The 26,441-nt window shown below is 37.1% G+C and overlaps 1 long non-coding RNA gene across 1 annotated transcript; it reads right to left on the reverse strand.

The window, feature by feature from the left end:
- Positions 1-5,696: 5,696 nt before the first annotated feature.
- On the reverse strand, positions 5,697-26,237 carry LOC147864050 (uncharacterized). Its single transcript, XR_015529873.1, has 3 exons — positions 25,674-26,237; positions 25,445-25,520; positions 5,697-5,930 (listed from the first exon to the last, which is right to left on the reverse strand). It is a non-coding gene; the product is annotated as an uncharacterized LOC147864050 (long non-coding RNA).
- Positions 26,238-26,441: the final 204 nt, after the last annotated feature.

The following is a 26,441-nucleotide window of genomic DNA, read 5'->3' on the forward strand; positions in this document are numbered from 1 at the left end:
TTCTTGCTTGCTTGCTTTGCTTATACTAGTTAGTAACTCTACTATATGAGCCAGCAATCTCTATGTATCACTCACTCCTCTTTCTTTGCCTACTAACTAATAAATCGCAACCAGAACCTTCCTTCACTAGGATTGTGTGGTTGCTCATAATCTCATATGAATACATAACATTATTCAGAGGTGAAGGTATGGGGAGGGGGGAGGGGGGGGAGGAGACTGAGGAATGAATTGAATGATTGATGAAATGATGGAGAAGTTTGTGATTTATGCTTCTCCTTCTCCTTCTCCTTCTCCTTCTCCTTCTTCTCCTAGTACAGAGACTGACACTGCTGCAGCTTGGATCAGGAGGAGACTGAGCCTGATCAGACACACACAGAGAGAGAAACACAGACTGATCGGCGGCGCTGTGTGTAAGAAGAAGCTACTAATATATATATGTATGTATGTATGTATGTATGTATGTATAATGTATAAGAAGGAACTGCTGGTGCTGCTACTATGGAAGATGGCAGGTAAAATTTATGAGTGCGTCAGAGATGTCTGAAGATCTCTTTTGGTTTTAAGATGACGACGATGATGATGATGATGATGATGATGATGATGAATGAGAGAGATGGTTGAGAAGAAGCTCAGAAGCAGACTGAGTGCTCTGATCTGCGGCTGCAACTACATATGTATCTCATATCCCATGGATTTATATGTGTGTGTGTGTGTGTGTGTGTGTGTGTGTGTAGATATAGAAGATTATACACACTCTCTTGTCTCTCTTGTAGAGAAAGAAGAAAGAGGGATTTCTTCGCATTGCAGAGTAAAAGAGAGAGAGAGAGAGGCCACTTGGAGGGGGATGAATTAATGCTCATGAGAAAAGATGGCGAAGAGTGAGTGTGGGGCCTGCCTGTTCTTCTCTCTCTTCTCTGTCTATCGTTGAGACCGCAGTAGACAGACACAGAGAGAGAGAGAGGGGTATTTATGTAAATAATGGAAAGTGGTGGGAAGGCTACCCTTCCGAATTGGAAGCCTACTACAGTACACGTGTGCACTGACGGTTTTATTCTTCCTTATACATACATATATATGGATAAATAATAATAAAAAGAATCACGAAGAGAAAAAGGCTGAGTTTTGAGTTTTGAACAACCGAGTTACTAATCTTTTTCATTTTTCGTTTTCGGTTTTTTGTTTTTCTTTCTTTTTTGGGTCTCTCTTTTGTAGTTTTTACTAATGTAGCCTATTCACTTTTCACTTCCTTCTTTCTTTTTCTTTTTATTTATTTTACCCCCCCGCTTCCTTTTCTTTTTCTCTCTTGGCTTGGTTAATTAATTGCATTGTGATCTCTCTCTCTCTCTCTCTCTCTCTCTCTCTCTCTCTCTCAAAATTTACACACCTTTGGAAACACTCTAAATTTTATCTTGGGTCCCCCCCGCCCAGTCCAACATAAAAAACAACACAAAAGACCGATCTACGTATGCATGTACCTTCTCGCAATTGCATTACGAGCTACCCCCCCGCAAAGAAAGACCCCCTCCCCTCCCTACTTTAATATGTCCGGCCCTCCACATGACCCACCTTAGCTACATTCATCGCATGCTTCAAATTGTGGTGGTGGGGAACCTCTCTTGTGCTCTAGACCAATATAAGCTCACAATGCTTCTAGAACACAAATGCCTCACCTCTCGTACGACAAAACACTCCAAGCACTTAAGGATAGTTGATTCCTTTCCTCTCATGCAGAAGAAGATTGACCCCCGTGGTATGCTTCAACTACAGTGACGCTTAAGGCGGGGAGATGTTTTGGGGTGTGGGACTTTTTAAGACGACAGTGGCCTCTTTTCTTACATGGGAGAATATCTAATGCTGACGAGCTACTCATTGTGTACGTCTGTAAAGATTAGATAATTTCCAAGGTGTTGTCACATGCATGTCACATATTTGCGAAACATTAGGGATGTTATGTTGGCTACTTGATGAGACCGAACACCCCGAGCAAGAGGACACACCCTTTTTCGGTATTAATGTTTGGGATACCTTTAATAACTTTTATTTTATTTTTTATATTTTAGCCATGGTTTCTTTCTCCTAAGTTGTCCAAAATGCAATCATTATCATATAACTTTGCTATCTCATTCGTAAACATCATCCATACAATTTTTACAATTGACTGTAGATGTGTAATTATTCATAAGCTATGAATTACGTTGAAAATGGTTCTTCCATGCAACTGATCAAATGCCCATTTCTTCTTTTAAGTAGCTTTTGATTAAAATAATTGGACAACTTTCCCTTCTAGGAGTAGGCCTTCGTTCACAAAAGGAGATGTTACGAGAGTGAAATGTGCGTGTGACTATTGATGTGCACACGAGTTATCTTTCATTTAGTAATGACAAACAAATGTTAGGACAGGGAACTGTCATTTCTTTTGACAATCCATTTCAATATAGAGGTTATTTTTATTTAGATGTGACCTGCTCCTAAGTTGGAGGTTGATTTATCAACAAATGGCCACCAATTTTAAAATGACAGCTGCTCCATATGTCAACATACATATTGCCTCCCTTGAACCTACAACCAAATGTTGATGTCTCTTGACAAATTCTTGTCTTAGTCACATGACCTATTTTCTAATTTGAGCCAATGAAAGCTTGCTTCAACAATTCATTGCTACAAGTGTTCTAGTTTCCTTGGGATTTACTCATCATCGAAATCAAAATATTGTGACTCTAATTCAGTCACGTTAGCATTCCTAACTAGGACTATATCAAATTCCAATGGTAACTTTTGAACTATACAATTTGTGGAGTTCATTTTCTGCTCCCAAGCATTCATAATGGTGGGAGAGAATGGGATACACAATCGCCATTCCCCCTAGAAAATTGTGTACCCCAATCTAAATATCTGAAATTTAATTTAGAACCCTATCTTGGCTACTTCCTATTCGTTCGAGTTATTTGGATTGATAGGGCATGTAACAACAGACTCCCATTTAGATTTCTAAAAAAACACAATAATGTTTGAGGTTAAAGTTTGGACATCTTGTAAACAATTTCCAAATAAGATTTAATTCTAAGCTTTAATGTTGTACGACAACCTCTATATCTATCTAGATAAAGTTAGCAAGTTGCACAATGGAATCTTTAAAAAAGTTTAAACTATTTCAGATCATTTCCAAGCCTCCTTTAGGATGTTGCACTGACATCATTGTGCAAAAGATAGGTTTCATTAATGAGATGACCCACACTTTAGAGGCATTTTTTATTTATATTCTTTGAAGATTGTAGGTAAAAGGTGTGTGTATGGTTTATAAAATGTACACAAGTCTTATACTGTATGAACAATCTTAATCTCACGCAACGGCCCAAGTTGTAGTAGTTTTTTGGACGGTGTTGTAATTCAAGTATGTAGCTATTTCACATTGCCAATTTTCCCCACTTATTGCAAATCGTTCAAACATGCCAAACCATACAGTTTCTCATGAGCTTCAAAGGTATTAGAAGATTGTCATATATACATATATATACCAAGTTAGTGGACCACAAACACAAGACAAAGCCATTTGCTAGCCACTTTTATAATACAGTAAAATCTTCAGCAAATTTGGTTCCCACCAAACTTGAGAAGTACACCATTACATTCACACATCAATACAAAAGATAAAACAAAGTGGTGCTTCTTCGAAATTGAGCTCGTCTTTTTATCGATTTATTATTGCATTGCAACCAATGAGGAACGTGCAACCACTTTTAAAGTAGCGAGCATCCATTGACGTAGTCAAGCATTTCATGAAAAATATCATGAATATATGAGTCTAATAATGTAGAAGATATAAGTTATGTAGCATTACTGTTCTATGTCTTGAACTCCAGCCTATAACCTTTGGAAATTTCAACTAGTATAGGTTATCAATCACTATGCAATCGTTCATGAACTTTCACTTGCTCAATGTTCTCCCACAAATTTAAGGAGTTTGATAATGCTATATTTTTTTCCTTTTTTTCGCACATTATTATGCCTTCATTCTATCATGAGTCATGACTATAAACTATAGACCTTCTAATATTTTCAAGGATCCTTCAATTCTAGGTTTTTCTGAAAAAGTTAAAGTTTCCTTGAATTTATAATGGAATTTTTTGCGGATATGAAACATTTCGTGAAAAGCTATAGGTAGATAGAATAAACAATGGCTTTCACCCTAGATCCAATAGATAAAGCTCAATGCATTCACACTATATTTCCAAATAGTGCCAACATGATACAACTCACAATAACATAGACATGAGCTTCTTGATTTAGTTGTAAGTGTATGATCCACATGGCTACCATGTTGTGCCACATAGGAAGGGAGAGAGTCTGCAAATGAATTAAACGTTTATGTACTACCTATTCCCATGAAGAAATATGGTGAAATCTTTGTATGTGTGCTCAATCAATTGACGGAAATGATAGATAGATCTACATCTTTTTTATGATCTTAAGATACCGATTACAATCTATGGGATGGGACCGAGCCAATGGGCGGTATCAAGCTTGGGTTATGTACAATGTAAACCACCAAGCCACAACCACAAAAGGTTATGGTAGCTTTGTGAGTGAGTGTGCGCGGGTCATGGACCCGTGGTTCATAAGAAAAAGAGCATATTAAATTGGAAAGGAAAGAGAGAATGCTAAAGGAAGGGGGGGGGGGGGGGGGCATTAGTTGATGTCGTGCCATGTGTCAAGCAAAGAACTGGTGAAGGGGTCACTTTCATTATTGAGAGTTATTTTCTCCTCTCACTTCTTCCTTGGCTCACCTTTTTCCTTTTCATCTTTTTGCTTATGTTTCGCAATTTCTCCCAGTTTTGTTCTTACTAGTATTTCTTTGGCATCTACGAACCTTTTTCCTGTCATGCTTTTTGTTTTGTTTTGCCCATGTGATTTACTTACCAACCCAGTCCTTTCACACTTCTTCCCTTGTCTCTCCCTTCTCCATGGGAACATGAGTTTGTTGTCTCTCTCTCTAATGTTTGGCATCTGCCACCATTCATTTACACAATAAAAACCAAAACAATCCCCCCTGCACTGGAGTCTAGCATTTGCATTCAATTTGTCAGAAATGTCGGCCCCATCTCCAAGGATAATAATGATGACTTTATGAATGAATGAATGTATTACAACAATGTGCAGCCTCAATCATATGATTGATGGATTCCTTCTATCTAAGAGTCTCGTTAACCAAATAAGCTAACCCACTTACAAGTTCTACAAGTTTGCTAATAAAAGTAGACTCTTAAATCATGTAATGTTCACACACGGTCTAGTTAAAAGGAGTTTCATTCAGACGAGATTTTGTAAAACAACCGCATACTCACTATTAGGCAAAAGACTATGGAAAAGTTGTGTGTTTCTTTTTTCATTGATATAAAGTGTATATATAAACCATTTTGTAGTCTTTCCCTTAACTCAATCTTGTAAGTTTCTTGATGGAAACTTGTGGAAAAGATAGCACGTGTCATGTGTACATATGTTGATCTCCACAATTTAGCTCAAAGATATTCACATAAATAAACAAAAATGTAATCAGAACTAGGAATGTCATTTCCACTTGATTGGTTTGAAATTTTAAATGCAACTCTATCTATGTAATTGTCACCATTACATAAGTTAATAATGACTTGTACTCTCAATCATGTGTTCCAATAATTCCATTTAGGGACTAGCAAAAGTAGAGAAAAGTATGGTTTACATAAGCTTTAACCATTACTTACATGAGAAACCTAGTGTTCAACACCAAGTTGCATTCATGCTTCCATTGGAAGACACATACAATTACTCTACCATCCCCAAAATAGTGAAGAGTTGCTAGACAAGTCCAAGTCATCTTATTGCTTTTGAAGTTTCCTTTCTTTATCTCTCTTGGTACATTTGTAGTTTTCCTCTTCACTTTGTATTGTATGTTTCTGCATGGAAAAGTTAATGTATTTCATGTGTAAATGCCTTTAAACTCGACGACATGAAATCAAATGTGGAGAACAAGTGAGGCTACCAATTAGCACATTAAGTGCAATTCATATTGAATTTTCATGAATCCAAATTAGAATGTTTCGATAAAATATTTTGTTTGTGGTGATACATATACTAAGAAGTCTTCATGTCATCACTATTTGCTAGACATGTTTGTACTGCTTGCCATATATAATTTCCATTGTCAGACATGTTTCTCATTCATTTATAATGCATTCATGGATTTGTAAAAAAAGCATGATAAAGTATGTCCCCATAATAAAAGAATGTGCTTTTTCAATCACTTTTCCAAAAATATAACTTCCTTTTTTATTCATTTACTACATTAGAAGTTTAAGTTATCCATGCCAAGCTCCCCGCCTTATCCTACCATGAATCCTACCATGAACAGCTGTACTCAAAAACAACTAGCCTTGGAAATTTATAGATAGTTGGTGAATAAAATGCATAAGATGGTTGATGATATCACATTCATCTCATGTCGAGGTTTAGAAAGTGTTGGAGTTGGTGTTGAATGCAAAAGTACGGTTGTAAAGCTTGGTCACTTTTTGCCAAACTAGTAACTTTTCGTTCATATTTTTGGACGAAAATATGACTTCAAATAAACTAGGCCTTGAATGTGTCCGAATGAGTATGATATAAAAATTTCTATCATTGATGGTTTCCAAAAATGAATGAATTATATGCAAAAACCAAGGTTCACAATTGATTTTAGGATTCAAAATCTTTTTGCAATAGATATAATCATATATGTCTCAACATTCCTTATTTTCTTGTTTATCCACGCTAAAACAATGAATATGGAAATATTCAACCAAGTATATGACTACTTATTTATCTTCTTATATACTTGCATATTTGGTGCTATTATGAAATGGGCACACAATTTCATGCATGGCAAAGATTTCGCTACATATATCCAAATAGTGATGGTTGGGTGTTCCATCTAGATTAGCATTAAGGATCAAATTATCTTGTTTCATGAGATGAATAATACCACTACGATATTTGGAGATGTATATGGGCATGAAATACGTATGTAAGTATATAATTTCCATACCTATTAGAGCCTCTAACAACCTACGTCATATAAGCACAATTTGGACTTTCTCCTTCACTCTTATGTCTCTTTGAAGTACATGTGATTAATCTAAAGGGGAAGTTTGTCCTTAAGATATAAAGGAAATCACCCGATGAGTTGGTGAAAAGAAACCACCCAATGAGCTGGTGAAGCAAAATCACTCGATATGGGTTGGTGAAAGGACATCAACTTATGAGTGGTGAACATTGTGCTACATTGGACGGTACTTATGTCCATAACAATGGCCGACTTCATGTTTTGTTCACTATAACTTGCCTACCGTTATCCACCATACTTAAGTAGAGTTTTTGTCGTACAAAATTATCTTTTCATGTAATAGTAAGTGTCACCATGTGGGTCCTATTCGAGTCAAGCAACTCAATAATCTTTGCAATGTATTGACTGCATAAACCAATAAATTTCAACTTGTATAATAAAGTTTAACCTTCGTATGTACTTCAAACTAGCCAAATTGCTTAATACTGTCTTATGGTAAGGATATTCTATTAGCTCCTTGAAATTTGTTAGAACCCCTATGATTAGAGAAAATTTACAAATCACATGAGAAGTTTAAAGATAACTTTTCAATCTTGTGTCAGGGATGTGCATTAAAATGAAATATGTGAAAAAAATAGTTTATCACTCATATCTTCATGGTTCTTTAAATAATATGATCACAATTGATGACTTGAGGTATAAATTAACCACATACTCACTTCAAAGTTCCACATGAAAATGTCTATGTCATGGATCACTCATTGCAAAGAGCGGGCATTAGGTATGGATGAGATTTCATGTTCTTAGTGAGTGTGGATGGACACAACACACTTAAACCATGCAACAATTTGAAAATCTATAAGGTTAACCGATCAACCTTTCCAAGTTTGAAAGAGACAATAAAAACACTAATATGTTTTAAGGAGTTTATAATCAAGGCCGCGAACAACTTTATGATATGAAAACATATACATATTTCTTTATGATATAAAAGGATTTCTCCACTCTTGTGATGTGAAAAGAAATTGGCCCACTATTCTTTAGAGGAGGGTATGAGTAACTGTAGTCCCAAACATAAACTGTTAGAGAAGGATTTGGAAAGACTTGGCAAATGAAGGAGTTTTGTGCAAGTCGCTGTAATGTTAGATAAGGTTTATTGTGCTCTAAATTTCCATTAAGATTTTGTAACTTTTCAATTAGAAAAACTTGGCAAATGTAGGAGTTTTGTGCAAGTCACCTTTTCAAATTTGGGGAATGAGCCATTCGAAAGTGGTTTCCGTTTTGTTTATACCCATATGAAAATATTGTGGATCCAGAAATAACAGTTGAGCTTCAAGAAAATCACCTTTTGTAATAAAATTGTTCTGTTGATAAGATCATTTCTAGAAATGCAAAAAGGGCAATGGAAACATGAAGTACTAACATATATCAAAATGTATTTTTTGAATTTTCACATATTTCAATGGTTTCCTAGCTCTAAAACGAGAAACCTAGCTTTCCAAACAAATTGATTAATCCTCGTTATGGGTATTATAAGCTTGGGAAAAAACTTAGGATATAATCCCTTCCAATTATGTGAACTATGTTTTTGAATTGTTAAAGCAATTGTACTAGTTCAAATTAGAAACTCACACCTTGGTGGCGAACCTCAAGTCTTGTTCTTTATAGCATAGTAAGATTAGAGAACTCTCATTGAACATAAAGTACATTGGTCAAATGTCTCAATTTTAAGGCATTATCTCACAATACTAATAGTTCTCTCACATTATAAATAACATCTTGCAATTTCTCAAGGCGGCATGATTTGGTCACATAGATTTGTAGTTTTTGGAAATTGATATTTGAGGATCATTAACTTATTAAGTTTGTTATACAAACATTTTCCTTGATACATAAAGTTGGGGGCAAAAACATGATCAATTATTGATATGGAGTATGAAACATGACCATTTATCCCCAAAAATGGGGTAGGGTTTCTCTTAAACTATCCATCGTAAGCTATTAAATTATCATATTTGAATTTAGATTCAATTTAATTATGAGTGATTAAAGCAAATATGCATGTCGAAGTACATGCATACTCATAGAAATTAAGATGTTAGGCTTGATGTTAGCAAAGTAATTGACAATGATAAGAAAGTTCCATTAAAATCCATTGAAATGTATTGTACTATTGATGTTAGAGAGTATTGTCATAGCAAGAAATATGCATCTTTGGTGCATGTTGCATGTGAATGGTTCAATGATACATTGAGTGTTCAAACATATAATATGAAGTATAAAATGTAAGGTTGTCAATTGTCGAGGTAGTTTGAAACCTAGTATCTCAAGTCTGGCAGGGCCTTAGAAGATATGCTTGTTAGACTTGAAAAGTAAAGCCTTGATTGATGAAATTTCCAAAGTTGCATGATGTTGAGTGTGTCAACTCAACCACACCTTGATGTGTGAAAGTCCACCTACTATATGATGTTCCACTCATCATATCGACAAGAGACCAATTGTGATCTATGAGACGAGAGAGAGAGAATTACGCGAGGCTAATAGTCTAACATATTACCACTAGAGTAAGTTAATTACAATAAAAATCAACAGATAGATAGATTCCATTATCGTCTTTAGAGGTCAAATATGACCTATGAGACAAAAAATATATACATTTCATACGATACTTGTGAAAGTGAGTAGCGACTCTCAATGTTCAAGAACTTTACCAATGAATGTTGCAATCAAGAGTGCACATTGTGGTTGTGAGAGAAATTCATGCAAGGATTGGGCTTGGTTGAAGATACGTGGAAAGCATAGCATGGTTGAATATTATCAAAGGCAGAGCATTGTATCAAAGTGTGATACTCAGACTCTCGAACTTGTTTAGGGCAAAGTGTGCATAGCCAACCATTCTCATCACTTGTGCTCCTAACGCCCCGTCTCACATCACAATGCATGTGAGCTAAGTCGCATGGAAGCAATGGTTCGAATGGCAGATAACGGGATGAGCTCTAATATGTATCAATGTGTAAGGTTTCCCCATTCTGCAAATAATATGGTTTTATAGTTAGGTGCAACATGTGTAGTATAATGTGTGAAGCGTAAGCCTCCACATTTGTTCCATGTCATGATACATTGGCATTGCTAAAAGGCCTCATTTACAGAGGAATCTAGTGATGCATCATGAAGAAATTGTCTTGCATCTCATCTACCAAACCATTTTTCCACATCTTGCATCCAACCGAAACACAAAAATTTGCTTTTATGCGTCTCTTGGATCTTTTTGTTTGCTTCCAATGCAATTCTAGGAAGTCGATGTGAGGGACTTTTTTGAACCTTAAGCATGTATTCAACAACCATTTCCATGACCATGACCTCAATGGGAAGCGATCTCATCTCAAGGAGGAGGGTGTAGAGAGAGTGTGAATGAGATAGAGATTGACAAATAGAGAGAATAACTATGTTTTGTTTTGTAGTGGAAGGCATTTTTTACAGAAAAAAATGGCACCATACCCAATGATGATGGTGGCGATGAGTGTTGGATGTATGATCATTGATAACTATCTCATCTTACATTTTATGTGAACTATTTCTTTGGCAAGAATGTTGGGCATGTGTTACCTTTTGTGATGTCTTTAAAATGTCATTGCTTTTAACCTTGAACATATGTCTCTACAATGATTGAGAAAGATGAACTTATGAATTCCTTACATGCTTAGTTGATAAAGCCATTCATGTTGTTATGTCATAACATTGGACTTCATCAGCTAGGATAATTCCTCATTCTTTAAATGGGATTTGTTCAACAAGCCGTAACTTTCTCTCCTCATCCTATAAAGTAGTGTTGGTTTACCATAGGTATTGGAGTTCCATGGTACAATTCGAATATGAGAAATGGGTCCTTGTTTAATTATCTCCATGGAGAACTACAAGTAGCAATAAATTGTTGTTCAATTTCAGCTGAACTAAGCCATGAAACCTTGGTTTAACTTGTTCCGTTTCTTTAGTTTCGAAAACTTGTGAATAGCTCAATTTGGCTTGGGAACTCAAAGGGTTTTGTTTTGTTTTGTTTGAGCCTTTATCAACTTAATGACTTAATGGTTTGAGGGAGCATTTTTGAAATATTTATTAAATATATGAATTCACTTTATAGTTTATATAAATCAATGTGTATTATAAAGTTTTAATGTTGAACCCTAATAATTCATTTAAGTTTTCTTTTTCTTTTGAGTTTAAATATTTAATTGAACATTTGAAAATTGAGTGTAAAGTTGCCAATAATTTCATTGGAGTGAAACCACAATTTAACAACTTAATGGTTTCTAAAATTGTTGAGTAACTTGGTTTGAGTTTGAAAATCCCAAAAACAATTTGATTTGAAATGTTTTGGTTTAAGTGATTCAAGTTTGAGACTTTGAAACAGAACTAAACCATCGTTGAGTATTGAACACAAGTACATATATGTCGGATGGAAGGAAATTTGAGGACTTGCCTTGTATGTTTTTTTTTTTTCCAAAATGAAGCTACTTTCCCATTAGTTAGGAAGGATTATTACATAGAGAGTCTATAAGGAGACTTATACACACATCGGGGAGTCTTCCTCCAATCAAGTAAAAGAAGATGAGCCTACTTACAATGCCTTGCGGCCTAACTTAATGTAAGAAGCTACCTATATCTAAGGCGATGCCCTTCAATGTTGCCTAGTACGAGTCGGCTCTTGGGGCCTACAACGAAGAGAGGGTGATAGGTGAGTAGGAAACAACCAGCGTGGGGGCTGGTAATTCCACCTCGGGCCACTCTCGCCTTGCATCGCCATAGGTGTGTTCCGCCATTTCTGCCAAAAGCGCAAACGGGCAGAGACCACGTCATTGGAGTGGCTGCAAATCTCTTCCAGTTGCCCTCATAGGCAACTAATAATCGCGAACCATATGTCCATGATCACTTCCTCCAGGGGCCGTACCGTACCTTGGAAAACCTTGAGGCAACGCGCTTCCCATATATACCACAAGGTGAAACCTGTGATCAGCTTCCAGATTTTTGGAAACCTAGGGGATGCGGGTTGCAAGCCTCTTTCGAAACGGATCTTGACGATTTTGCCTCTCGTGCATACATAGCACCAACTATCCGCATTGACGGTGTCTGTCCACCCTTCGATCGAGTGATCAATCCATGCCGCAACGCTCCACGAGGCTGTTCCTTCAACTTGACATGCCGCAAGGAGGCGAGTCACTCTATCCCAGATCTTTTGAGCTTGAGGGCAATCCCACAGACAATGTCTTAGAGTCTCAATAGGTCGAGACCACAGTGGGCAGCCTAACGGGCCGCCACGTTTATCTAGCCATTTGCCAACGGGCACCACATTATGACCGACCTGCCACCAAAAGAGCTTGATCTTTTCAGGCATGTGGAGACACCAAAGACCTTTCCAAAAGGTAATGAGCGCCTCATCGGGGATGCCTAATGTTCGCCAGCCATTGCGAAGGGGGCTGCCTAGTTGCAACTGCAAAGTCCGACCCAATTTAGTGGTGTAATCGAAGAAGTGATGGAGTCTATCGTCATGTTTCCATCTGAAATCCCTTGGGTCCCAATCTAGACCGACAAGGGGGCAATAGCCATATACCCTTAACCTCCAATGGGGTTCCACCTTAGCAACATCCGGGTCTGTCTTCCAGATGTTGTCAACCTGTGCCACCACTCGGATTGGGTGCCAAGAGCCCCTGCTCTGACTGTCCCTAAAAATTGTATCTCTCCCCGATCCGCTCACACCCTTTAGCGACTTGACCATTCCAACCTCGTCAAAGAGACCGAACCATGCATGTTCTCTCACCTCCCCCATCGGAACCCTGTCAACTGCCTCAGCTATCAGTCTCCGCATTTTCGTAGCTCCCTTGAGGGGAGGGAAAATGTCCTCTTGGGCTCTTCCTAAAACAACCATGCGTCTCCAATCCTCTATAGATAGGAGGCCTGTTTGTGCTAGCTTTCCCCATGCTAGGCCCTTAAGTTGCCCTAGCATCGTGTCGTCACTTGTTCGCACGTGAGGATTCCAGAATAGTGGTTGTCTAGTCCATTCGGTCAATGTCTTCGGGGTGTGTTTGACCAAATGTTGTCGTAGATGGCACCATGCCCGCAAGATGGAGTTCGCAACCCTGTCCTCCGGATGGCAAGCTAGCTTGGGTGGGACTCCGCTCGTGCAACACCAAGTCGGGCCAAGGCCTACCATACTTGGGAGTCCCTACTTGCAGCCTGTTGTGAAGTAGTACCTTCCAACACCCCTTGCCTGGTAGGAGGTAGCGAACCACCATTTTAGCTAGCAATGAACGACTCTGCATTAAGGGGTCTATGAGGCCAAGCCCCCCTTTGGCCCGCGGTTGTGTTAACCAACACCATGACACTCTAGCAGCAACCCTTGGGTTGTCCTTACCTGACCATATAAACCCCCTGATGGTAGCCTTAATCGTGTGCAAACCTGCAGGGTCCATAATCCAGCAGGAGACTGAGTGCCACATGGTAGCGAGCAGCACTTGGTTCGCAACAAGGACCCTACCAGCGAAGGATAGTTTAGATCTACTCCATTGGGTCAACTTCCTATTTATTTTGGCTTGTACTTGGGCCAATTGCGCTCCCTTGGAGATTGACCTCCCCATCGTAAATCCAAGGTACTTGAACATTGTCCCATCAGGGACCCACATAAAATCGGCATGGGGTTGCCATCTTGGTTTCTCTTGTTCGCTGAACCATAGGCCTTGGGTTTTATTCCAATTGATCTTGGCACCAACCACCTGACAAAAGTCCTTGACAAGATGTTCAGCCCACTGCAAATTCTCCTCATCACCTTGCAAGAAAAGAACCGTATCGTCGGCATATTCAGATAACAACAAATCTTCAGTCGCATTGGGGATGGGCAATCCCCGTAGCCCGCTGGTTGGTGCTTGTAAGTAGGCGGAGAAAGCCTCAATGACAAAGAGATAGAGATATGGTGCTAGGGGACAACCTTGCCTCACTGAGCGTTGTAGTTGGAAGGCGGGTCCCCTAGAACCAGCCATCAACACGCTACTCGTAGTTGTCCGATAGAGTGCAGAAGTGCAATTCCTCCATTTTTGAGGTAGGCCCAAAGCTCTCATCACATTTTCCAAAAAGGGCCATAACACCCTGTCGTAGGTCTTCTCGAAGTCTAACATCACAATAGCCGAGCTCGATATGGAGCGGCTGGCCAATGCCATAGCTTCCCAAAGAAGCAACACATTATCAAAGATACACCTGTTCTTGACAAATCCAGTTTGATTGTCATGTATGATGTCCGGTAAGAAGCTTGCTAACTGCCGAGCTAGGACTTTAGCGAGTATCTTGTATGCCGTGTTAAGGATCGTGATTGGACGCCATTGGCGCAACTCTAGGCTTCACTTTGACGCTTTGGGGATGAGATATATCATCCCCTCAGCCAAACGAATTGGCATCTTTCCTAAGGACCAAATCTCTTGAACTCCGGCTTCCAAAGACGGGATAACACATTCCTAATGAATCTCGAAGAAATCTCGTGAGAGACCATCGGGGCCGGGGCATGCACCCCTTCGCAATCCCCTAAGTGCCTCCGAGAGTTCTAAATGAGAGATGGGGCTATCGAGCACAACTTCCATCGCTTGGGTTACCTTGGGGTGAATGCAAGACATCACTCGATCAGCCAGCTCCGTGTGTTGCCTCACATGCATAGGTGCGAGGAGGTCACGATAGTATTGTGTTGCCATTTCCAACATCTCAATCTTGTCCTCCGTTATCGAGCCGTCTGGTTTTCGCAACCCTTGTATACGTCCACCACCACCCTTGGGTGCCTTGTAGTGAAAGAAATGTCGGTTGACCTTGTTGTCTTTTCTAGCCCACCATGCTGTGTTTCTTCGAAACAACATTCGGTTCTTCTCCAAAGTCCTTTCCTGTACCTTCATCTTTGCTTCCTCCAGCTTAGCTCTAGACCAAGTGCAACCAGGGTCTACCTGCAGCAGCCGTTGTGCTGCTGCAACGACCTTCCTTAATTTTGTTTCAATGGCTCTAACCTGTTGGAGGGCGCACTTGGTCTCCTGTTGTAAGGAGGAGGAGAGGGCCAATTTTTTCTGCAAATCTTCGCTGGTTGATTCACTGCCCATGGTGTCCTGCCATATACTTTGTAAACCGTCCTTCACCTCTTCACTCTTCATGATCTTTGTGGGGATCTTCACATTGAGACTGCCCTTGCTATCGTTGGGTGGGTTAAGGTTTAGTCTCACCGGCTGATGATCTGAAAAGGTAAGACCTGCCAAGATAGCGAAGGAGCCCCGAAGCTCTTCAAGGGATGAGCTGATGTATATGCGATCTAGCCGTGCAAGACTACCACCCCTAGCATTCCCGGCGGCTCTAGAAAAGTGCAACGAATGTGAGCTTCTCCTAAGGGAAGAGCCCCATGTATCCTTCACCCCGATTTTGCTAATTAGGAAAGCCCATGAATCCAACTCTACACCGTAAATAGGCCTATGGGTCCCTCATTTCCTATCTCACAGGTGTTCAGTCATGTTGAAATCACCTGCCATTACCCAGGCCTCGGCATCAGGTAATGTTGTTGCTAACATCCTCCAAAAGATTGCTCTCTCAGGGGCTGAGTTAGGGGCATAAGTGTTTAACACCCCAACCTGTAGGCGATTCCATTTTAGAAGCACGTATAAGGCCCGACCCGCCACCAACGTGCCAAATGATGTTACTTCGTATCGGGCCTTATCGCTGATCGAGATGCAGACCCCTCCTCTTCGGTGGAGGTCACCCTGTGCAGCTGACCACCATGTGGTCCACCCACCCGACAAGGGGATTACCTTGATATAAAATTCTCAGTACAACATGGACAAGGTTTTTTTGTATTTGTATTGGTCTAATCTGATAGCACACTAGAGGTTTTGCCTTGATATAAAATTCTCAGTACAACATGGACAAGGTTTTTTTGTATTTGTGTTGGTCTAATAAATATACTATTTTTACCATGAAACTAATTCTAGCACCTCGGTAGTTCTAACTAAACCAATGGATGTTGGTGATCATACTTGAGATGAAACTCAATAATGGAGGACATTGACACTTCAAGGTTATAGGATATTTGATGGGCATTATTTGTGGAATGAATCAAAGTTTTTAAGTAATGATGTAAATAAGTGAATGGAATTTTGCTTTAAGAAACTTGTTCTTGAAATGATTCGTGGTATAGTTATAGGTAAAAGTGTATGTTGGTTAGAATATTTTCATATTGGCTTACATCGCAACATTGGATGTGTTTATGGGAATTTGATAGTCACAATAGACACATGTAGTAAGGCTTTAGATGTCAATCAATCAATTGAATAAACACAATAAGAGGTGGTCAAACATTCAACCTAGTTGATTATCTCTAAGTTGAGACATTGTGAGGTACTATATTTGGTACCCCAAAAGAGCAACATGCTTATACTTGGGAAGCCATTATACACATTGTATGGGAGAGAAAAATTTCCCTTGCTACATATAAGACTACTCGGGATGTATTCGTACTCACCTTATAAATGGGCTAGAAGAGTGAAGAAGACATGCATCATAGGTAACAAGCCTATTTTTACCAATCAGCATACTTGGTTTATATCTATACCATAACATCTAGACTAAGGTAAACCAAATTATCATCCCAAGAACTAACTATATAGGCGAGTGCCCGTGATTGAGGACTACCATGGATAACTTATGATAACCTTTTTTGGAATGATAAAAAAATGACACAATGGCTCATTGAAGTTTGAGTATTGATATGTGGCCAAATGTTTTTCTAGATTTAGTTGGTTAGTACATAATTCAAAGTTAGTCTATTCAAAACTTCCTTTTAGAAACTAATGTCATTATTAAGTTTGAGTATGAATTGTTTTGTATGATGTGGGTGACTTGAGTATAATGGATGAGCCCCTAGATTAGGTACAACCAATTCGAACTTGTTGTCAGATAAGATTGTGAGCATGGCAAATAGGTTGTGAGGAAAGATCACATCTAGGGTTACAACTCTTTTTTTTTTCATTTATATGAGCATGCAATGACCAATTGTGGAGAGAATTAACGTGTAAGGCATGCACATTTATTCATATCTAATGATGGAACACCTAAATTCAACTTTGGAATGAGGGTGGGGAGGATAGTTAAATTAAGTAAACCTAAGCGTTGTAGTGAGACTGACATGTCAACACGTGATATTTACATACATACATAATGATAAAAGATGGACTTAATAGGTTTGGCCCTATAGATTATGCTTGTAAAATAACCTATTCCTTCTCAACCAGATCGTTTACATGTTGTTGAAATGTGTAATTTGGATTTTCATATCCATAATTATGGGTATGCGTATGTACACACACATGCATGTGCTTTCACATGTGTTGGTTTGTTTGGGCATATCGTTAGCTATAAATGTGTATTTACAATTCACGACTTACAACTTGATTAAGAAAAAAAATCCTCAAAATATGTATTTTCATGGAAGTATGTTGGATAACTATGTGTGTGAAACTATGTTATTGAGATATGTCATTTTCTTTTATGTTGTGACAATTGTGGACTTAGTGAAAACACCTTGACTTAGCTAATACTTACCGCTACGTTGTCAATGTTTGTAATTCTAAATCAATCCTAATGTCTTGTGAATCTTGTTTGAAATGAGGTGGTGATGTTGGGGACACATAAAATGACTCTATGAAGATATTGCATTTACAAGATTCAAAAGATTATGTATTGAGCACAAATTATGTTGATGCACATGTGTAAGATTGTTATTATAGTTTTCTTTTATGTTTAGTTTATTGTACTCTAGAGGGATAGTAAATCATTGAAGGAGCACATACCTAGTTTTTGAAAATTTCTTGGCCAAGCCCAAGTGGCCTTTTCAACATGACAATTGAATTACCTGAAAGGGAAAAGAAAGAAGCTCATACCGTAATCTTCCTCAAGTTACTTAAACCCCAAGGATAATTCCTAAATCTCTTCAAAAGGAAAATTTCTTCCTCATACCCTCTGGTATGTAGGTCTCATGCAACATGTATTAATTTCATAGAAGAGAAATAACCTTTTTTGAAATCAATATCTTGGTAACCTTGATAATCGTGAATTCCCTATTCTTACATTATTGTCTTAAACATCCAAATAAATCCACCGAATCACAAGGTTAACTTACAAAAACGCATTCCCCAAAACTCATAAAACGTATTGTTGGTGTTGAATTAAATCATTTCAACTTTCTATTGGCATGGATACAATTCAAGCTAGACATGTGAAAATATTTGAAATTTCATATTTATGGTTGTAATCGTCCATAATGCCTCACTATTTGTATGATTCACTAATGAAATAATAAATTTGTTAGTCCTCAAATGAGGCATTGGTACACTAATATTATATCATTGTTGATCGATGGCCCCTGCACAAGACTCCTTAATAATGTTTTCTCACAATTTGTTTGCATGAAAATGTGCCATGATCCGTCACAATATATCTCATGTGCCAAGGTGTTGATATTATTTACCTTGATTTTCTAGTTTACTCAATAGGGCAAGTATGGGATTGATGTTACTTTCCTAGAACTAAAAAATATTATTTCTCTAGTTCCTACAATGTTAGAAGATTGTCATGCACTAGGATCATCAAGCTTATATAGTATATTTAGGATCATTGAACTCCCATTGGAGTTAAAGCATTACAATTAATAGATAGGAAAAACATTGTTTGATAATTTGTAGGCAGTTTTCTATATCATAAACACTCATCTTTGGTCTCTTTTGTTGAAAGAGTAATTTCAAAAGGGATGATTTTGTACATGCGTCAAAACTTACTCTCATTGATACGAATATGAAGCATCCAAGTAGATATGAAGGAATAATATAAACATGTTATGAACTCATGCATGAAACGAGTCATGCTATATCTATCTTAGTCTTAAGTTTTGGTTAACAAGACTTTATGATGTAAATAATATGCATGCATCCCATCATCTTGTGGGTCATAAACTCATGTATCTCAATCATTTTGGATTATATAGAGAAGAGCATAGCCTATGAGCTCTATCTAGAGATTATATTGATATGTGATTAGTAATCTAGATTAATATCTAATCACTCTTTGATCTTGCTTAATAGTCTATTCTATAACAAAACAATTGTTAAGAATCTGATTTAGGCTAATACATTTCATAAATCCATTTACACCATAGTAAGTCCATAACCAAGTGGAATGGAAAGATAGTGATAAATGCACAAAACAATAAAATTGATGTCTAGGGAGACGAGAGAGAGGGAGAGGTAATAACAAGAAGATATATTGGCTAGAAAAGTGGCAAAGTCAACACATTGTTATTTCAATTAATACAACAGAAAATAAAATGACCAAGACCTAGATTGTCTACTTTTTTAATCAGAGTTGGAGGGTTAAAACATAGCATCTGATTAATTGGGGTTTCCAACCAATGGTTATTAGTTACAAAAATTTCCTACCAAAGGACAAACAAAAGGCCAGGAGTTGGAAACTAGCTAATTGTGCTTAAGCATCAATGGATTCATTAAACTACTTAGGTATGTTAGGGTGAATACAATTGTGTACACTTCTATGAGTGTCATGATATGACAAGACTCAAACCCATAACCTTATCTATTGTAATATGTAGGATATTATTTTCATTTAAGTTTTACTCAAGAAAATTATTGTATATTCCAGATTTCTTTGGAACATTCTAGAAGCTTCAGGACTATTCCTAAGAACACTATAAAAAGAGGCACAAGGCATTATTTCGAACCAATTTGGTTCAAACTATCAGGAATAATATTAAAATAGAGAGAATTAGTATTAGAGAAGGGAAGTACTATTAGTACTAAGAGGATAGACTGCGTAAGACTCACGAGAGAGAGAGAGAGAGAGAGAGAGAGAGAGAGAGAGAGAGAGAGAGAGAGGATGATGATAACAAATGATATAGTATGTGATCCTGACAATGGGTGCTAGAAAAGTGACCTTGTGCTATTATTATGGGGTCCAAGAGATTTATTCTAGAAGGATCCATTTGCATTGGGTTGTAAATACTTCCTAAAGCTAGGTTGACATATTATTCTTAATAAGAATCATAAGCATTTTGTTATGAAAAATTATTGGAATGCTCAAGGGATTGCTAATCATTTCTTGAAGAATTTTTGGGATTAGATTATGAATAGGTCAATTGCACAAAGAATTACAACTTTTCAATGGTTGTTATGCGGATACATCATGCTTATGTAGGTTGTCTAAATGTCAACCATAAGGATCTATACGACACTATTTTTGAGAGTATACAATGGTCAAAAAGTTTTTGATTACGTTTTTGTGATTTTTATTATTGCAAGGTTGATGGGCTTCGTTGCATGGGGCAATGTGGTCCAAAGTTCATTTCATAATTCCATTTCTTCTTATGAGATGCACTCCAATCATGCTTTTGAAATCAACAAATCAAATGTTAGCAATTTTGCAAGATTTGATGTTGGCTTACATGTCAGGATTGATTGGTTCCAAGTGTTGTATGACCTCTACGTAAAACTAGGGGTGTGCACAATCTTTCAAGGTCAAATCATGCATGTTGAATATGTTAGTATTCTTATACATACGGATTTTGGAATATTACTACAAATAGCTTTTAGAAATCTCTGGACTTCTATTAAGTTCTTTTAAAGCTAAATACGATAGTATTCTTATACACATGGATTTTGGAATATTATTACGAATAGCTTTTTGAAAGCTCTGGACTTCTATTCTAGTTTTTCAGTTGGAAGATTGTAGTATTATCTACAAATTCTCTCTCCCTTGTTGGTTGTTTTTTTGCTACTTTGGATGTATATAGTGTCATCTCCTTAGCTCGCTTAAGGGAAAAATATATGGTCCGTTGGTCTTTGAGTTTTAAATGATGGTTTTGGAAGTTTTTTGGTTTCCTTTCCATCACTTGCATGTTTATAGCCAATTTGGCGTTTCTTACCTATTGGAAGGATATCCATTTTGGGAAAAACAGTGTACACTTCCAATCTCCCACAAGACGGGCAAGTTGCATATAAAACACCCTAGTGATATGCAATAGTAACGAAATTGGTTCATGGGTACAAACTTTACTGCTTCATTCATAATGTTATTAAATGTATGCACCTTTAATAGAGTGATATTGTTCTTCTCCATGCAATCTTGATATAGTGGTGACACAATTCAATATGTTTCATCTTTGCATGAGAGACTTGTTTTTTTGTAGTTTGATTGCTCTCTAGTTGTTGTGGATAGTCATAGATCAACAAAGTATTCCCAAACGAAATGCCATACTTAAAGCCACAAAGCTTCCTAATGCAATTCAGTGGGTGCAACATGGTTTGCTTTTGTGGTTGAAATGATTGTGCAAACATGTGGTCTTGATCTCTAGATATATTTTACACTATGAATCGGAAAACATAGTTGGAGATCAATTTTTGATTGTCCACGCATATTATATGGCCAGTGCCTATGACTATAACTATGGTTGCTTCAACTACTATAAGGCAAACCTTGGTCTTTGGTTCCACTCAAGTGCTTTGTAATGGTTTTCATTACTACCCAATGCATCTTACCTTGGTTGCACATGAGTATGCAAACATTCCTATTGCAAAAGTGATAGAGGGTCTAGCGCTCATCATGGCTTACATCATATGTCCAACAACAAATATGGAATGCTTCACACTTGTTTCTTGGTAGATTTGGATCCCAAGAAATCCTCCTTGCTCAAACGTAGACACACTAATAATGACATGCCAAGTGGGTTCTACCATCCATACTAAGTCAGTCCAGGCCTTTCTACCCATTGTGTGTTATTCACAATAGTTAAAACATAACACCAATATTGAGACCACAGACTCCATGGAATGAACTTTATCATTACAAGAAAAAACATGCCATGTTAGAGTCATGTTTGTAATGATTCTCATATATCTTCATTGATGCAACATGCTAACACGATACCCTTTCCCCCTTATAATCAATGTTTTTGAGATTCTACGAAGAAACTAGAAGATATGGCATGTTAATCCGTGAGCCTCATGATTGCACTATGTTTCCACATGACGTTAATATTAAGCGTTGATGCAATTTAGTTGAGAAATATATTGTGTACAATAATTTTTATATTTATGTATGACTCACATGACACAATCACCAAAATTACTTCCATTGAGCGTTCTGTAGCATTAGCTATTGTTGGTTATACACAACACTAATTTAACATGTACATAGAAGAAAGTTTTATGACTTTCGAAATCAAAAGTCTATGGGAGTTCTATAGGAGCTCTAGAATACCCTTCAATCAATTTGGAAATTTTAAGCAATGTTAAAGTAGAAATCATAGTCCTTGAGTGTATTAATATTCCTTGAATATTCAAGCAATTGGAACTTTTGCGATGTTTCAAAAATGGCTTAGAAACATGATCATTCATAAGCTAGCCTCTAAATTTTCTAAGATTTGAAATATTGAGATGGTATTTAATTAATCTAGAAGTTCCATATAAATGTCCTCATATTGTCACGTTTTCTAAAAGTATTCATCTTATGCAAGCACATAGAATGACATAAGAATGTTTGGGCTCAAAATTTTGGATGATATTAACCTAGCACTTAAAATCTTAAGGAAATTTCGGGTCCAAATTTAGGTTAGTAAGAAATTTATGTCATCAATACAATTCTCCATTGATATTGGGTTTTGGTGGATATTACCAAAGTTCTATCATGCGATTATCTATCTATAATTAGAAAAATATTCAAGAGAGGATTCCAGAACACCAACATGGGGTTGATTTGGACTTGTCTTAAAGTTATGACCATTTCCATAAAAGCATATCCAAAGTTAGTGCCATAAAAGGCTCTTTCTCATTGGTTGAGAGAGAATCAAGTACACAAATTCCAAATACTTAAATTTGGCTTAAGATTGTGCTGAAAAGTTTCTGAATTTCTTCATGCAAATTTTTTTTTAGATTGTTAAACTAATGATGTGACCTCGATCAGCATGCCAAAAAAATGGTGAACCTATGACATGCTTTAACATGGTGGAACCTTGTAAAAGACATGAAGCTAGCATCTTTGAGAAAGCTCTAGGCTCGAAAGTTCAATATGAGAAGACAACATTCTATGAAATAATTGGAAGCTACATGCATGTCCTTAAATTGGGAAGCTATTTCAAAGTTTCAAGAATGTCCTAGAAACATTTAGTTTACTTAGCTTCTGGAATGTTATTTTTAGTTCATTTTTAGAAGAGTTTTGCCAAACATGGAGGATTGTATTGCGATTGGATAAGTGAAAATACATATGCTATTATGCCATGCTTCTTATAATAATGCTTAAGCTTTTTAAAAAATATGTTTATAGTTATGTTGCAACGTACATTTTAGTGAGGATCCAAGCTTACGTCAGGATATAGTAATGTGGATTGGTCAAGATAATAGGGTAAATACATTCCATATGATATGCTTTGATCTACATCTCTTCAAAATGGATTAAATTAGTGATATCCTACTTATGTTTGGGAAATGATTATTTACTAATGTTTGTGAACGAGGGAGGTCATCATTTTTCTTAACATGAGTAGCCATGGTTATACAACATAATGACTTATCGTGCCTTGGCCTCTTTCCCTTATTATGGGAAAATAGAAGTCGAAGGGAAATGTTAGTTTCTCATGAGCTTGTATATGTGGAACATTGTCATGGGAACTTAACATTTCAAAGGAATCAAAGTTGATGGGAAATGTTAAGTTCCCATGATGAGGTTCTTGGACTAATGTGCAAAAGACAAGAAGATTAATAGGCTCATAGATAGTAGAAGCTAGAAACCTATGTAGTAGTACAATATACTATCACGTTCGTAAAATGTGTGGAAGGAACTTCCATGAGGATACTCATTGCAAGTGAAAGTTACTAATCCACCATCCACAAAATGTTTGTACAAGGGTGAATGCTAAAAGAGAAAAGTGCACAAGCTTTGTTGTAGTGTTATTGGGCACGTTCTTACCTTTCAAATTGGTGCTTCCTAATCATTTGTTCTCCAAGCCTCCCGATTGTGAGGTGAGATTTATTCACCCAACAATGTGTACCTCACACTATATTTGCATTTAACCATAAATTCTCATCAGTTGGTACATCCATTTTTCACCCTCTTTACATTACACCCTTATGTTAACCCACTCAAATTACTATGTCCCAAAAATGTGTTGATAGCGACATTGTGTTTAGTGTATCATAATCAAAACTATGCCTTATGTTAACCCACTCTAATTACTATGTCCCAAAAATGTGTTGATAGCGACATTGTGTTTAGTGTATCATAATCAAAGCTATGCCTTATGTTAACCCACTCGAATTACTATGTCCCAAAAATGTGTTGATAGTGACATTGTGTTTAGTGTATCATAATCAAACCCATAGTTGTTTGAGAGAAAAGAGCTCCATAAAACTTGCAGTTGCAAACTCTTAGAATAAATCACCTTTGATATTAATCTTTTTAGGATAATGCAAGTTTCTAGAAATCGCAGAAGAGAAAAAACATTAAATTGTGTTACTCTTTCAATCAACTTGTGGTCAAAAACTCATTTTTCCAACTCTCCTAAGTTTTGGAGGTTGAACATTGCAACCTATAACTTAAATATGACCTAGAACCCCAAAAACAATGATCCTTCTGCCTAGAACAAATATCCCCTATATTCAAATAATTCGGATAGAAAAGGTTTTAAATCGATGATCTTGTTTTCATGAGGGCAAGCATATCACAAATCTTATGATGTGTGTGTTGTGGGTTGGGAGCTTAGTTGAACTTATTTCGAAAGCTATTGCAACGGAAAGTCAATATGGCACTAAATTGATATTTGGATAATTCCTTGTGTACAAAACGATATGTGATCTTCTATAATAGATGCACATGAAAATTAGCATATAGTTCTACATATATGCTATGACACGAGATTAGTCAAGGAACACTGAATCTTGACAAATGGGCATGACAATGATAACATAAACGGCACATGAAATTATCATATATCTTCTACATACTTGCTGCAACACGAGATTACTCAAGGAGCACTCGATCTTGAGAAATGGGCATGACAATGATAACATACACGACAATATGTTTTCGCATGGATTGGGCTAGCTAGACTTAGGTAATAGGGACTCCCAATAGTATATGAGAAATATGGTATTACTTGAGGATCCATTTTTCTTTTTTCTTTCCCCAAGTCATGAAAAATAGGGTTGGATAGGGCACAAACTCAATTAGTAATTAATTTATGAAAATATGTTCTGCCAATGATGTTTTTATGAATTTATCTATGAGAATATGTATAGTATTCATACATACCTCTTCAATTTTTGCTTGAAGCTTGCGTTTTGGTTTGTGTAATCCAAACTCGAGAATAGTTGTTTATAGCGTTAATCTAGCATGTCCATATACACAATATTATACATAAGTATAAGAAAATGGTGATTTTGTAATCTCAATGTGACAAGTAATTACTTTGATGCATCAAAACATTCGTTCTAATATTCTTTCACGTATGCATGCATGTATGTATGTATACACATATTACCTGATGTTTGTATGTGCATACATATATTGTTAAGGATAGAAAAACTTTGTGTGTGAAAAATCGATGAGTTGCATATTGCCATTAGAGCTTCAACTAGAGTGCGATGCGATTCCATGCGCTCCATTGAACCCACTGCACATTTAGCCAGCTTCGAGAAACTCATGTTTAATTTCTTGAAGATTAAAAGGTCGGGATCATGTGCCCCATAATTGCCATCCATGTGTTGATTTACATGACCAACGCGTATGGATGTCATTCATCTCTAACCTTTGTGATTAAACAACATGTGTTTTGAGTCTCAACTTGATTTATAAACTCGAGATCGTTTCATCGGTACATGCCAATATTTTCAAACTTCCTTCGGTAGTATATAAAGTTGGATTGGCAAATGCTCACAAGCTGATCAATAGAGAAAGACATGTTTTCTCATTAATATGTCCCGGAGCTATAGAAAAATCAGAGCCTTCATTGAAAGATTGGGGTAGAATGAAAGAGTTAAAGAGTGTTTAACTTGATTTGTAGGAGATTTGGAGAAGGCAAGAAACTACATAAAACACATTTGGAGAAGGCAGAATGCACTATATATATATATAGATATATTACACGCTTTGAAACTAGGATATTAGGTAGGTATAATGATAACAACCACATTGCAGGAGGAGACTAGTACACTATAAGAATCCCGCTTTAATTAAGCTGATGATCGTACTACCATTTCGAGAGATGTTGCGGAGCAATGAGGTAGCTAAGCTAATTATTGGCATGTAC

Source organism: Azolla caroliniana, unplaced genomic scaffold, assembly GCF_043228905.1.
Source record: "Azolla caroliniana isolate FFs.n. ecotype wild unplaced genomic scaffold, voAzoCaro1.0.p SCAF_5, whole genome shotgun sequence".
In the NCBI taxonomy this organism is placed as follows: domain Eukaryota; kingdom Viridiplantae; phylum Streptophyta; class Polypodiopsida; order Salviniales; family Salviniaceae; genus Azolla; species Azolla caroliniana.